Source organism: Stigmatopora nigra, chromosome 3 (genome assembly GCF_051989575.1).
Source record: "Stigmatopora nigra isolate UIUO_SnigA chromosome 3, RoL_Snig_1.1, whole genome shotgun sequence".
NCBI classification, from domain to species: Eukaryota; Metazoa; Chordata; class Actinopteri; order Syngnathiformes; family Syngnathidae; genus Stigmatopora; species Stigmatopora nigra.
Window position 1 is genome coordinate 11691949 of NC_135510.1, and position 15146 is coordinate 11707094.

Consider the following 15146-nt stretch of genomic DNA (forward strand, 5'->3'; position numbering starts at 1 on the left):
AAAGATTTATTGCAAATACAGGTATTTGATATCCAGAGAGGCATAAATAAGCACGTCAATTAAGAAAATGGTTGTGGAAGTGTCAGATATTTCACGGAATCAGATCTCGATCAGGCGTGGGTGCGCCATTTGTTGTTCTGTGACACCAGCTGTAGTGGCTTCCCATGGGGAGAAAGTTCTAATGCTTCCTATGAATGCCTCTCTTCTGCTTTATAACAATTTCTCAAAAGTGTTTGACATAGCAGCTTGAGGAAAGAGATTGACAGAGTTGGTAATAAAGGCAATTTAAAGTGAAACTCTACTATAATCTTAGTACAATCTGTCCATGACAATATGTCTCGAGTTCCCACATCATGAATATAGACAATTTACCACCATACAGGTAGGTAGCTACTTCATCTTCACTGTAAAAATGATGTGAAATGTGCCTACCACCACAGCATTGTGCTGCTTTTGTTAGGTTTGTGTTCTTTTTAGGGTTTATTTGGTGTTTTTTATTTACAGTTGGCTTTATCACCCTGTGTTACATGTTGTTGTGATTCTCCATTATTCTCACCTGTTGTTGCATTCCGAGTTTGTCTCAGCCTGTCCACTTTCTTCGTGTCACCCACCTGTCCCCCATGCCTCATTAACCCATATCCATGTGTTTAAGTTCCTTTTGTCTGTTCATTTGGTCTTGAGTCCTCGTCAGTGTTATAAGTGCGGGTCTGAGCCATGGACTTGTTTATTTGGTTCTCTAGCTTTTGGTTTACCTTTGTACTGCCTTAGTTTACGCTTTTCTTTTGTCTCTGTAATTAGACTTATTGAGTCGCCACCACCCTGCCTGACCTCCCTGTTCCCCTGCAATTGGGTTCATCTCCGCTTTCACGCCTGCATGCCCGCAATCCATGAGAGCTGTTAAAAGAACAAGCTCAAGTAAATGTGAATATCTGCAATAAATTATAGTTTAATTCTATTCTGGGCAAATTAACTAATCCATGGACGGTCAGAAACGGATGTACGCTTGTGGTATTCTTTCCCTTAGCCTTGTATTGTTCATTATTATTGATGAGAATCTTCACATTAATGGGGATCTTAATTCATTGTATTCATATCACACCTTTACAATACCCAGAGTAAACTAGAACGCTTCACATAACATATAAAAAAGGAAACAAAACAATAACACAATAAGAAAATCAATTTCAAAATCCTCTTGAAGCACTTAAAGTTGAAAGAGATTTGAAGTCTATTACCAGTAGTGAATCAAATATGCCACGGAATACCTCACGTCTGCTAAAGAGTAAAATTTGAAAGGAAATGTCTATTGCACATTGCTCCTCTAGTCAGCCGTTTAGCCATCCTGACACACTGTGTCAAATCCTTCGAACACAACGCACACAGGGCTGTTGTAAAAATGGGTGCCCCAACAGTGACAATTTGTTTCCAACAAGGTAAACTGGAACTACCTGTCCTGTCAAAATAAGTCACAGACATTTCCAGTGAATTTTATGGGGAAAATGTAAGCAAGTGCAGGACAAAAAAATAAAAATAATAAAATAATTCAGCCCAATCACCACACAAAAAACACACAAAACTTAAATGTATATTTTAAAAAGATGACAAAAAAATAACAAACAAGTAGCAGAGTTCTAGCAGCAAACTGACAACTCAAAACGCCCTAACCATAATTCTTTATTTTAATTTTTAAAATGTTTCATTGAGTTCATATAGTTTTGGTTTGTTTTATTCATTTCCTTTTTTTAAACATTCACAAATGAGACTTAATTTCAATATTTTTTCCTTTCGCAGAGATTGCAAGATAGAAAATGCAATGCATATGAGTAAATCAGATATGCAGGTCTGGAGGACAGTATATGGAAAGACTGGCCTTAATTGTCCTAAATGACATTTACCACGACTCTCTAAGTACAGTGTTTTTTTTGTTTTTTTGGTTTTTTGGAAGCTTCCATTTCCCCACACCATGAGTATAAGATGTCCTATTTGTAGCAGTAGCTGCCAACAGATGCCATCCGTCACAGTTGCTCAGAATCCGCTCTCACCCAATCTCACACAACCATTGTGAAGGCAACTGCTCTAGCTTGTCTCGGAAATCTGTTCCAAAGGCAAGCAAAGGCATATATTTATTCACTGTCACAGCATCACTCAGACACAAAGACCAACAGAAAAATTCTTGCTTTGCTTTGGCGGGACCACTTTGGCTGAATTTGTCATCGTCCTGCTTTTTATATCCCGCACTCTGTCTAGTTGGCTGTTGCATGTTGAGTCAGAATCCAGTCAGAATCCACGACATATTGTGAATTGAAGGCTCACAGAAAGCAAGCGGTAGCTGAATTTAAAGTATTTTGATCCAAAAAAATTTGCAATGAGTGATTTCAACGTTTAAATCGGCGGCCCAGAAACTTGATTGGGTAGTGCGTCGGGCTCTCAGCTCTCGGGTGGTGAGTTCAAGTCCAGGTCAGTCCCCCTGTGTGGATTTTGCATGTTCTCCCCAGGCCTGTGTAGGTTTTCTCCGGGTACTCCGGATCCTTCCACATTCCAAAAACATGATTGGTAGGCTGATTGGACATTGCATTTTATTGAAGTATGAGCATAAGACAATAAGAAACGCCCACTATGCCTGCATCAATTGCAAATCTTTCTCACTGGTAATTGTAAAGGTTGGCAGTTCATCTTCCCTCTTTTCTTGAAACACCTTTGTTGCTGGAAAGATGCGGGGACATTCACGACCACGATCTAAAACACCTTTACGTACCACACTTGACATCCTGTAATTACTGTAAATAGATTTAAGTAAATATTCTATTTTAGTACATACAGTATATGTAAAGTATAAATACACATCATTGTCATTGTTTCACTAAGCTGTGAAATGAAATGCCCTTGTGGGAAAAATAAAGATCAACTTCAGAGTGAGCGCTGTGCTCACAGCATGACAAACATATGCAATAAATACATAATCATAATAAATAATAAGAAATGATGATGCATGTTAGGAATCATGACAAAGACTTGGTAAATTGACTGATCAATGGAAGAAATATGTTGATGGATTACATCAACTGAAATGATTACTTTGTAACTCTATTTTGATGAGCTGTCGTGCAAAATTGAGGATGGGTTTTTTTATTCTCTTATTATCGATAAACCTGGACTTTATTAAACACCATCCACATACCACAGCAAATTCATTATTTCATTATTCTTTATCAGGGTTTTGTACTATACTCAAATTAAGAATTCAATTTATTCTACTTTTACTTAAAGAGCTGAAAATTTAAATTTTGTTTTGATAATATTGATATATTTGTTCTTAAAATTAACCACCAGGCTGTTCAATTAAATATACATCCATCCAAAGAAAGACAACACAATTATTTGCACTGAATTGAAATTGTGAATTATTAGCAATGCTATATGTAATATATTATATAAAATAATATTGTGATTTTTTGGAATAGTTGGGTAAAATGGCACTTTTCTGTCAAAATTTTGTCCAGAAAAAAAGCCTATTTCTGATAAAACTGGAGTGTTAAAAAACTGTATTTATTTGTAAGAATTTCAGCACTCCAATAATTCAGAAACCAACTTATTTATACATCAAATATTTTGCATTCCTGGTCACATTGTGATTGTCAATGTTGCCCGGGGTGTCTGCTTGGCATGCCTATTTGCAGCTTCATCACAACTATGCTTGGTAAACTCATCGCACCATCTCGCACTCATTTTCTATGTCTCTCACTCACTCCCTTCTTTTCCGTTGCCATTATTTATTCAGTTTGTTTGGTGGGACTCAGCAGCCGCAGCAGCCCCCGCCCGGCAGACCTATTGAACTGAGGCATAATAGATGTAATACATCAATGCGTTTGAGCTGAGAGCCTTTAATTAGGCCTTCCTGCTCGTTTCATCAATTCCTCATGCCCTCCTGGGATTTGGGGGAGGGCTGGTGGTGTAACAGACAGGGTTCCCGCGCTGCATGTGAATCACTTGCACCTCCTCAGCCGATCGCTGTGACTCCTGAGTGAGTCCTTTGTCCCTAGCAGCGCCAGAAACTTGTCCCCCGCCCAGCCCTCTACCACTCATGTATGCAGGGTCACATGACACAAATGTTAATCCTGAAATGAACGTCCATCATTAAAAAATAGGCCCCTACAGATCTGAATTGTCAAAGTGTGTGTTGACCGTCTAGAATTACCGTAAATGGAACGAAAACAGACCATATTACAACAGTCACACTGGCTTCCGCTGAGTCAAAAAAGACTATAAAATCTTACTGCTGGACTCTGAACAAACTTGGACCAAAATATCATGTAATGAGTCGATCTTTATGAAGCATCCAGGCCCCTCCGGTCATCTGGAACTGTTTTGTTGTGTGTTCAGAGAACAAGAACTAAACAGGATGAAACGGCAAAGAACTACACTCTTCAACTGTGAAAGAAATTAATTCAAAACTGAGGTGCTTATAAAATGAGTTCCTTTAAATGATTAAGACCTTTTTTTTTAAATAACATGTCCCCAAATGCCATTAATGTTCAAATGGGCAATGTATGATTTGTGCTGTTTGGTATTTTTCATTCCTTCATCTTCCATTACGCTTGCAGGGCATGCTGGATCTTTTCCCAGCCAACCACAGGCAACAGGCGGGGGTCACCCTGAATCCAATGCCAGCTAATCACAGATCGCCAAGTGGGAATCGAACGCAGACTGCCCACACTACAGTCAGGTAGAAGTAACCACTGCACCATTTTAATAGATTTTGTAAATTATATCGTGATCATATTAATGTGTCTTTAATTGTATTTGTGTTTTAACTTCCAGATTTGAATTGATAGTTTTTGTTGCTGATTTTAATGTGCTGTAAAGCATTTGAAATTATCTTGTATTGAATTGGGTTACACAAATCAATTTACCTGTTTTACCTTTCTCTCATCAGTTTTATAGATGGTATTATGCAAATGACACCTGAACTTGTTCCCAAGGTGCTGTGGAAATATGTATGTCATGTTTTTTTTATGTATCCTACACTAGGGTGTCTATTGCCAGATCCTTAATTGTGGTTCGCAATTCAAATTAAACATCACTACAAAATGTGACATTTACCACAAGTTACTTGGATGGCACCTGCCTATAAAAATGAAAGCCTTTACCGGTAGAGGCAAAGAACCGTGGAAGTACGGCAGTTATAAAGTGATGTCGGCTCATTAATGTTTTGTGTTTGAATGATGATCAAATCTTCATACTTTCACTTGCGGGATTACTGTAATTTCTGATGAGAAGAAGCAACTTTTTTTCTCAATTTGAAACCTATGATTTACTTTTTTGACAAGCACTCATAGCTGTTAACCCTGAGTTAATCAGGTCAAACTATTGAAGTGCTATGGGGTGACAGAAGGAACAATTTACTCGTGTATCAAACGCTTGCCATTGAACACGCATAGACAGATAGAAAATAAAACAAGCAAACAAAAACTTTAATTCAAAAGGCTGTTATTCTGAACTGAGCATAAAACTTTGAGCACAGTGACATACGAGCATTATTTTCATTATTTATAATTTTTGTGACATTTTTGTTTGTTTTCCCCTGAGATTTTCAGGGTACAAAAGGTGTCATTGTTCAATAAAGATAAAACGCAAAAGATGAGTTACACAGAGTGGCAGATGAGAAGTTGATAGCAAGAATGAACATTTTTAAGATTCATCATTATGAATATCATGGTATAGCAATGCCAAGTACAAAGCACATAATTCAAAAACAGGCTTTCACTATAGGATATAGATATTCCTTAGTTTGAACAAAATGAGGACAATAGTGCAAAGAAAACAAATGTGGTGGTAAAAATATTATATTATGTATACGCACATTTTCAGAGCATCATTGAGCACGAAACAAAATGGAACAAGTATGCTGAATATTTTATAGTACTACCCAGTCTTTTCCATTCACTGATGGTAAACCAGCTACTGTTCTGCTAATATATCCATTACATGAGTGATCCTCCCACAAGACAAAGCTACTCAGTAAATAATTCTGGTTAATTATAGCCCAGACCCATTTTTCTGTGTGTGTGTGTGTGTGTGTGTGTGTGTGTGTGTGTGTGTGTGTGTGTGTGTGTGTGTGTGTGTGTGTGTGTGTGTGTGTGTGTGTGTGTGTGTGTGTGTGTGTGTGCGTGTGTTTCTCTGCAAGAGGCATGTACTATTAATAAAACAAGGTTTATTACTATTGTTAATGGTGTGGTTCAAACCTGTTAATCACACTGGATTCCAAATAAACACAATCTCATTAAAAAGTCCATCGGCTCTAAACAAAGGATAACACTTCCTTTCTCTATTATCATGGATGTCTTATATTTAAATGTTCAAATGCAGAGATGACTTACCTTTGATTAAAGTAAAAATAGGGTAAAAAAAAGTGGATTTATACTCACATTGCAGAACTTTTTGAGTGTTCTACTAGCCTACATTGCATTTTAAGATGTGAACATGCAAACTCAGATCCTGGCATTGAATCTTTGATTCCAGAACTGTGATCCTGACACGCTAGCAAGTCCCCCGCTGGGGCGTCCTACCATTATTAATATGATCATAAATATTAACCTTTTTTATACATATACTTTATGTAATTTCATATATAACATGTGCAATGTACTACACTATTGCAACAAGATTTGCATTTCTTTTGACCATAACCTCGCAACTTTTGAACAACCTCACATGAATTTGTTAAACAAATAAAAAATACATGTTTATTTATTCATTTCTCGAACCGCACAAAGGTCATGGGAAAAAATATAATAAAAATAATAGTTTAGCAATATTAATATTATTGTTATTGGTACTATATGGAAACATAGAACTTGTGTGGTGCTCCTAATATTTTAGATTGGCTTATATTTGTTTCAAGATCTAAAATGACTTAAAATGTGTAGCGTCACTAAAGGTGCAATACACAATATTTTTCATCTTGTAAAGACATGCACAAAAAAAACTAAGATCATGTAGAATAAATAACTTACATGCTGGGCTCACATCTTCAAAAGGATTAACACTTAAGTATTTACTTAATGTACTCCGCCTAGTTTTATGTGAGAATCCCCCATATTAGCTGGATTCCATCAATAGAGCAATCTAAATAAGTCATTAAAATCCTTCTTATCATCATATGATCATCAAAGAGAGATGCAATAAGAAGAAAAAATGCAAACTAAATATAATTGGGGGGGAAGAAAATGTTCTCATTCATTTCATTCAATCTACTGACTGAATAAATGTGGGTCATAATCTATGATGTCAGTTAAAAGAACTTGTCAAGTCTTTTTATGTGTCCATCATAGAAAAAAAAGAAGTTGTCTTTTAAACTTTTTTGGGAAGTACAGGAAGTTTGTTTCTTTCATGTAGTGAACAGGCCTACTTGAGTGATCAAATAGCACTATTGATTTTTCTTCAGATTTGAGGCAGCTTTGTAATTGCAAAAAATATGCTCTTGTATTACTTGCATTGCCATTGTTCATTCTAACAATTGTACAAAACATTCATTCATTTTCTCCCACTTACCTGAGGTCGGGTTGTGGGGGCAGTAACTTCAGCAGGGATGTCCAGATTTTCTCTCTTCCTTGGCACTTCATCCAGCTCTCCCGGGAAAAGGTTGTGAGACGTAGTCTCCCTACCGTATCTTGGTCCGGCCTTGCATCTTACTCCCAGTTGGAGGTCCCCAGAGCACCTCAAGAAGGAGGGAAAGCGACTGAAAAAAGCAAACATCAACATGTAGTGTTTAGAATAATGCTTACTTAATTTTGTGGCTAAAATAAGTCTGAGTCTTTTATACAATGAGGGATTTGCACCGTGACGATGTCAGATGTTGGAAACCATGGGAACACACTAGAGAGCATGAAAACTTGCAGCCTCAGTCTTAATGAACAATCTGTGACCTCGCACTCGTATGTGTGTGTGTGTGCTTCAAACATTTTCCACTCTCCTTTTTTCCATTGTACTGAGAGTTTGACAAGGCTGGTACTCCATTGGCCTTGGCCATAATTTTATTTTTTCTGCAACATCACATGCACGATTCCACAAACTATGCTAGTAGTCACTTGTATAAACAAATCCCCTTCATGTTATCCCAATTAAAACGATGAACTATATGGTAAACTTATCATTCACATCGTTTATTCAAAAGCTATACTAAGTAAAAATCATGCAAAACTTGTTATCTATCCAACTTGTTAATTTGAGCAAGACTTTTTAAATATTTTTTTATTTAGTTACTAATATGGGCGTTTTGATTCAGAAGCCTATATTATGTCGGTTACATGTCAAGTGCAGGGTAGCGCTCAGTGAGCTGAAGAAATCTAATGAAGAAGTAGGAAGAAGAGGGCTACAATCAAGTCCGGAGCTTCCCAGTCCTTGTGGAAAAGGCATTGTCTACACATCTACTGACTCAATCGGGGACATAAGGGTAATGGCTAAGTTGTCAACTCTGCTGGACAACACAACCGAATTCAGTACAAAGTGTCCGCAACTTGTAGCCACTTCAGTCCCAGACTTTTACATCCACGCTGTGTCAAGGAGAAATTTTGCCACTCTTCCTTGCAGCTGTCATTCCCAACCAAGAAATTAGATCTACAGATACTACAGTTTACTCAAATAGTTCTTTTTTTTGTATAGTCACCCATTGCATGTTATTTTCCAATTTCATCTTTCCAAATGTCTCTATTGCGGATGAAAAACAGTTGGCATTTCACATAAAACACTTTTTTTTACCTACGCTGTTAGTGATTTTATGATCTACGGTGACATATATATGTCAGTTTATACCGATTTGACCAGCCTGAGACTTATCACTTGAGAACACAGTATTCCTGACACAGAATAATAAATGTTTGTGTGAAGTTTCTGGGTGGATGGAAACACACATCAACATAAAATTTAACGCAGAATATAAGATACAGAGCTAACCTGAACTGTCAATTCTTAAGCATCATTAAACGACATGTTACATATCGTCGTATATTATGCAGACTCATGTACAAATTCTGCAGGGCAATTCTTTTGCGTACATAACACGTTTCCTTTATCATCAACCACTCAAGGGCACTTACCGGGAGATCAGCTGCACTTGTGTGATTTATAAACTGCACACATCTGACAGATGACTTTAAACTTGGCTCTTCTATTTCCTCTTATGGCTTAGTGAATGCACTTTTCTGTCTTTCAAGGGAACTGTATATTTTCAAATGATCTACCCTGATTAGCATTTTTATAACACATTAAAGGAACACTCACAGACATGAATACAACCAAAGACAGTGCCCGTGATCTATAATTGCAACAAGGGAGGCATTTAATTTTAATTATAAAGTGCAATTAATATGCAAGGACTTATTCCAAGTTGTACTTTGTAACACTATCACTTCTCAGTATTTTGGTGTCCTACTAGGTTGTGACAGAACTGTAACGCAGGCCATGGGAACAGTTGAACACTATTGTTTGAACATGTGTCAGTGGGATCTCTTAAGGGGAAATCATGCTCTCATGAACAGGTTCATCTGTATTCTGCACAGTGAATAAGAAATGCTCTTTGCATTATTAACCTCTCCATGCTTCCCAAATTGAAGTGACTATGCTTTTGTCCTCAGCCGCAATGACAGGAAACTTTTCATTAGTACTTTACAGTGGTTGCTGTATAGCAAAAAGCTGTTTCTCTGCGAGACCGGCACTTGATTATTCATTACAGTCTCATTTTTGAAAAAGTAGAAGAACATTGATGAGTCATGTGTATTCATTAACCTTCTTTAATCTTTCTAAAGCTTTTCAACAAGATTTTCTAACTTGCATACATAATGATTGTGACATTATACAATCCAGTTGTGCTCTCTATCTAAAATTAAAAATGTATGAACTGATTTCTCTTTGTCTTTCACCCTCATGCTCCATATTTTTCTTATTGTCTTTTAACTGTGGGGTCTTTATGGTCAATCTACAATATATAGGATAATTACTTTAATTTGGGGGCTATAAGGCACACCTGACCTTGAGCTGCACTCACCATATTTATAAACCCATGGGTAAGGACAGAGAAAAATGAGTAGAAGCATATAGTCCGAGAATTACGGTAGGGATTTCATCTCTTTCTTATGTGGTCTTCATTTCTGTAGCTCTCTCTCACAGGAGACTTTGCCTCTACGGAACGCTCCCTGAGGGAAGCAGCATGATAAGTGTAGTGATCTTTGCTCTCACTCAGTACATTTGCAGTTTGTCTGCTCACATAGTGTTTTTTTTTTTTATGTATTCAAGCTATCTATTATCCTGGGGTTATTGTCACACTGCGATATACCAATGAAAAATGAGACAAGCACAGGAAATGTTCTATGAAGCTGCAAAATTGATCCAATCAATCTTCTCTTAATGGCAATTCAGTTGATAAGAAACCTTTTATTCTGAACATTTAAAGAATGACTCAAATGTAGCAAGAATTTAGGCAATCACAATTCATTCTATCATGCACCCCTATTCTCCATTTCTAAAACCGTCATATGCATCATATGCATATGTTAATTATTATATATTGTCCTTGAATATTTATTTAATAATTAAAAATATTCTGTCAGTTTCCTTTCATTTCTTTCTCCCTGGTTATGCTGCTTCCACGTGTGTATTTTCATATCTAAGCATTTAACCAATCACATTTCAGCCATTATTTATTGCCAGGGTCAGAAATCTACCTGGAGGCCTTCACAATCAGTTCTGCGGGCCCTGCAGCGTAAAATAAGCGTCGATCAAACTGTTGCTTTAACCAATCAGATTTCGAGTTGGTGACACCAAGCTCTTCACTTTCACAAACTATGATTGGCTAGTGATAGAATGGGCTAGCCAGAGCTACCAAATTGTATCTGTTGCTAGCTGCACATACAAATACAGGGTGACCCAAAAAGATGCGTACCAATGGAAACGTTTTCGAAACTGATGGGTACGCATCTTTTTGGGTCACCCTGTATATTGTTGTGTTGATTTAATAGCGTTTTTTTAACCCACAATGGCTCTAGGAGAAGAAGAAATGGTTTTGGTTGCAGATTTACTGTCAAAACCATTTTCAAGACGGACTTTTCATGAAACGCTGCACATCATTAAGAAAGGTCGGACAACTACGAAGCGAGCAAGCCTGTCACAACTGGTACACACACATATATACGTAAATTTTATATACACATATATTTTATACATACATGTGTGTGTGTTGGTTTACCAAATTTATAGATCACACTATAGGTGTTTATTAATCACACCAGACGTGTTGGTTATTCATGAGGCATCTGCCGATGGTAGTCTTCCCAGTAGAGATAATTTTAGTGATCAATCTTCGTGGGGAATGGAGACGATGCACAGGAGATGCTCCTCTACTTCTGGACAAAACTGCACTGGATGATCTACAGTAAGTCCGCTTTGTGGAATGAATGAATAGTTGCAGTCCTAATTCCTACTTCCGTGAAATTTAGCCCACTCCTATAACCCCCCATTTGTACTCGTGCTGTGCCCTTTTGCATCCCCGTTGTGGGCAATTGGGTTAATGTTTTGGGCAGTTAGAGTTTGTGTTGTGAACAAATAGGGTTCGTGATGTAGCTATTTGCATTTGTGTTGTGGCTGTTTGCATGCAGGACTTGCCTCATTTATATTCCTTCTTTTGTTTTGCAAAGTGTTTTTAATTAGCATTCGTGATGTGGCAATTTGCAATCTTTTCGCAAAGCGTTTGGACTATGCAGCTTGCCTGACATTACATGGCCGCTGTAAAGTGGCTTTACTAAGAGCTGAAAGTGAGTAAGATTGCTTACATACTCAAAAATTGAATTTTAGCTGACAAATTGTCATATTTGTTAGTCTTACTTTGTGATTGACGGCCTTTTATATGCATCAATGATTGATTTCAAAATATACTAATGTTGCTTTGATCAAATGTGTTAGGAATAGCCTCATTTTTCTGATTCAACCACCTCTCCATAAGGGCAGCCACAAAAATGTGGTCTGTAATGCATTTACTTTTTAATTATGAATGGGAGTACTTCTTTAGTTGGCAGTTGCTCCTCAGCCCTGATGCTAAAAGTGACAACTCTAAGCAGACATAAAGCTCCATAACTAATCTTAGATGTGTCTGAAGGGACACATGTAAGATCCCAGTTGTTGCAATATGATGGATAGATTTGAGTGCACTAAAAAAATATTCATAAAAAAGACATCAAATATGTGTACTAATGAAATGAATTATTAAATAACTTTGTAACTTTGGTAATATTTCTGGGTTCCTTTAATTTCCACTTCCACCTCACTTGGGTTTCTCAAACTCATGGCGCTGTCAGTTTCTATATGGATCAGTCTGTTTGTTTTTCACTCTCACTTCCATTCTTTCTTCAGATGAACTGTCACTTCCACCCCACTGAATATCAATCCACTCGCAGCAATCTGTCCCTGTGTTAGCAATGCCAAATCTGCCACGGCCTCACTCAATCCACATTTTCAACCCAATGGAATTTGAGGACACGTAAAGCGAACCTTGCTTAGATATGCACATTCCCTTTCACGTTCATCAATCAGGCCCCATGGGAGCTGCTGTGCAACCAGATTGGTTTTTAGCTTTTCAGTGAATTGATTGAGAAGAACAAACTTAAAGTAATGTGTTTGCCAATAACTTGCCACACCAGCTCGATTTCAAACAGCATTAGGCACCATGACTGTCTCACACTATGTTTACTGAGTCTTGGGGCTTTTATTCAGGGAATTCCTACCTTTTTTTTGTTTGACACACAATCAAACTGTCTACAAATACAATTCGAGGGGAACCGCTTACTCGTGACAATAAAAAAAAAAGTTTCTTGGAGACAGTAAAATAAAATCATTACGAATAAAGTAAGAGGCTCGAAGAAAAATGAAGAAATAAAATATAAATGCTGCAGTCTGACAGAATAGCTGATTTAGTTTCTGCAATTTTGTAAAGACTTTCAGATAGATTGTGTGAGTCAGACTGACTGTTACAAAATTGTGAAAGGGAGCCGACATCAATTCAGAAAATATGATCCCCAAAACATCTGAACTAGAGTCTCTGATGACAGGTTTGGAGGTTCAGATGCAGGGTTGCTTCTTCATCCTGTGTTGTGTGCTTGTGCCTGGCTTAATTTGTACAGCAGGGCTTTAGGCTCTTTATAAAAGCAGTTTAAAAATATTTACAACCAATTAGCATTCAATATATGTGTATGTATGTTGATCTATATTTTAAAATATTACACCCCGATGTTGAAGGAATGCATGTGCATAAAGCACGTATATCCTGTTATGTACAGTATAGAATACTCAGTTGGTGATACTTTTTTTCATACTATTTTAATTCATGTAAAGACTTGAATATTATAATGACAAAATGCATGTTAAAAAAATCAGATGTCTATCTTCAGGAGTATATTTGCCTGGAACTGCTTACATTAAAAATACACTGCATCGAGCAGAATCTTAACAAACATAGTTACTTAAAGGGAAGCATTACGCACTGTAAGCCTTTTGGTTTTCTTAAAATGGCCTACTTTTTTGTCCGTATGGACCTCCGTCTTTCAAATGGTTTCAACCTGGATGTGTTGGTCTCTGTTGGCTTAGAGTTGAAACAAAGTAACATTTCATTGGCAGACTAATATGGAGCTCTATTTGCTTTGCTAAATAAATATTCAAATAGGTTTGATCAGGGATTTGGCTGATTTTACAGGCTTCTTTGGACAGTCTTTTGTTGACACTATAATGGTGTTCATCTTTTGATTGATCTGCTCTTTGGTTATTTTCCAAATAAGAAAACTTTGCTAATTTGGATTCTTTATACAAAATAAGACATCTGCCAAAGAGATGCTGTTTCGACCTAAATTCTTTTGGGTCCCACAGGCCGGACCCTAACGCAGAAATGCAAATAGTTACATTTTTTCATTTTCATAACGGCTTATCCTCAAAAGGTTATGAAGGGTCCTGTAGCCTATCCCAGCTAATTATGGGGACCAGTCGAGGGACACCCTGAGTCGGTGGACACACCCGAGTCGGTGACCAGTTAATCACAGGGCACAACGAGATGGACAACCATTCATGCTCACACCCCACTTACCTAGGGGCAATTTAACGTTTTCTAAGTGTTTTAAAGAGTTGGGATGCAGGAAGAAACCAGAGCACCTGAAAACCCCCCACAAAAGAACGTATAAACTCATCAGAGTGAGAACAAACCTGGGATAGAATCCACGAACCCAGAACCGCGAGGTTAACGCGCTAACCACTCGCCAACCAAGCCACCCAAAGATCCATCTCATACTGAAATTAACTATAAAATACAAAGAAGGCAAAATAAAACAGGAAGAAAGTATAGTAACAAAAAGCCTGTAGTGCTAAATAAACATAAAAACTAAGTACCACACGATGATTAGAAAAACAATAAGGTGGAGTGAGCAGGGAGACTATCCAGAAAAATGCGGAACTAATCAGAAGAAACACAAACTAATAAGCACAAGACAGAATGCAAACATGACAATACAAACAAATCCAGAAGATAAGAACATTGAAGATTTTTTTTAACTTTGAGATAACGTATATATTTCCCACAATGGGCTTATCCACACTAACCTGTAAAAACAATGATCCTGCTATTCAGTAACCGACTTATATTTAAATGTATTTACATTTCATTTCATCAGTTTTCTTAGTGTACTTCTCTTAGGAATATGTTTATCAATACGGATCGAAATGTAAAAGTGTGGATTTTACAGTTAGTTCATGGTACAGATTCAAAGCCTTTTATTCATTCACTTCTTTGTCGACTACCACGGTTGTGTACATCTAAGCGGGGAAGATACACAGAAGAAAATCATTAAAGCAGCTAAATATGAGGGAAAATACATTACATTATTCCATTTTTTTTACAAGCAAGGTTGACTGATCCATATAATGACTGAAAATAACATCTTATTTTCTGAACCGCTTTATCCTCAATAGGATCACGGGGGGTGCTGGTATGCTTGTATAGGCACATCATAGAACTACAGCATGTTCAAAAAAGCAGTCCAGCCCTTGATTAAATTCCCTTTGCAGGACTATCCCATTTTGTGTCTTATTTCAGCTCCTGCTTTCTGATTTAGGAAACT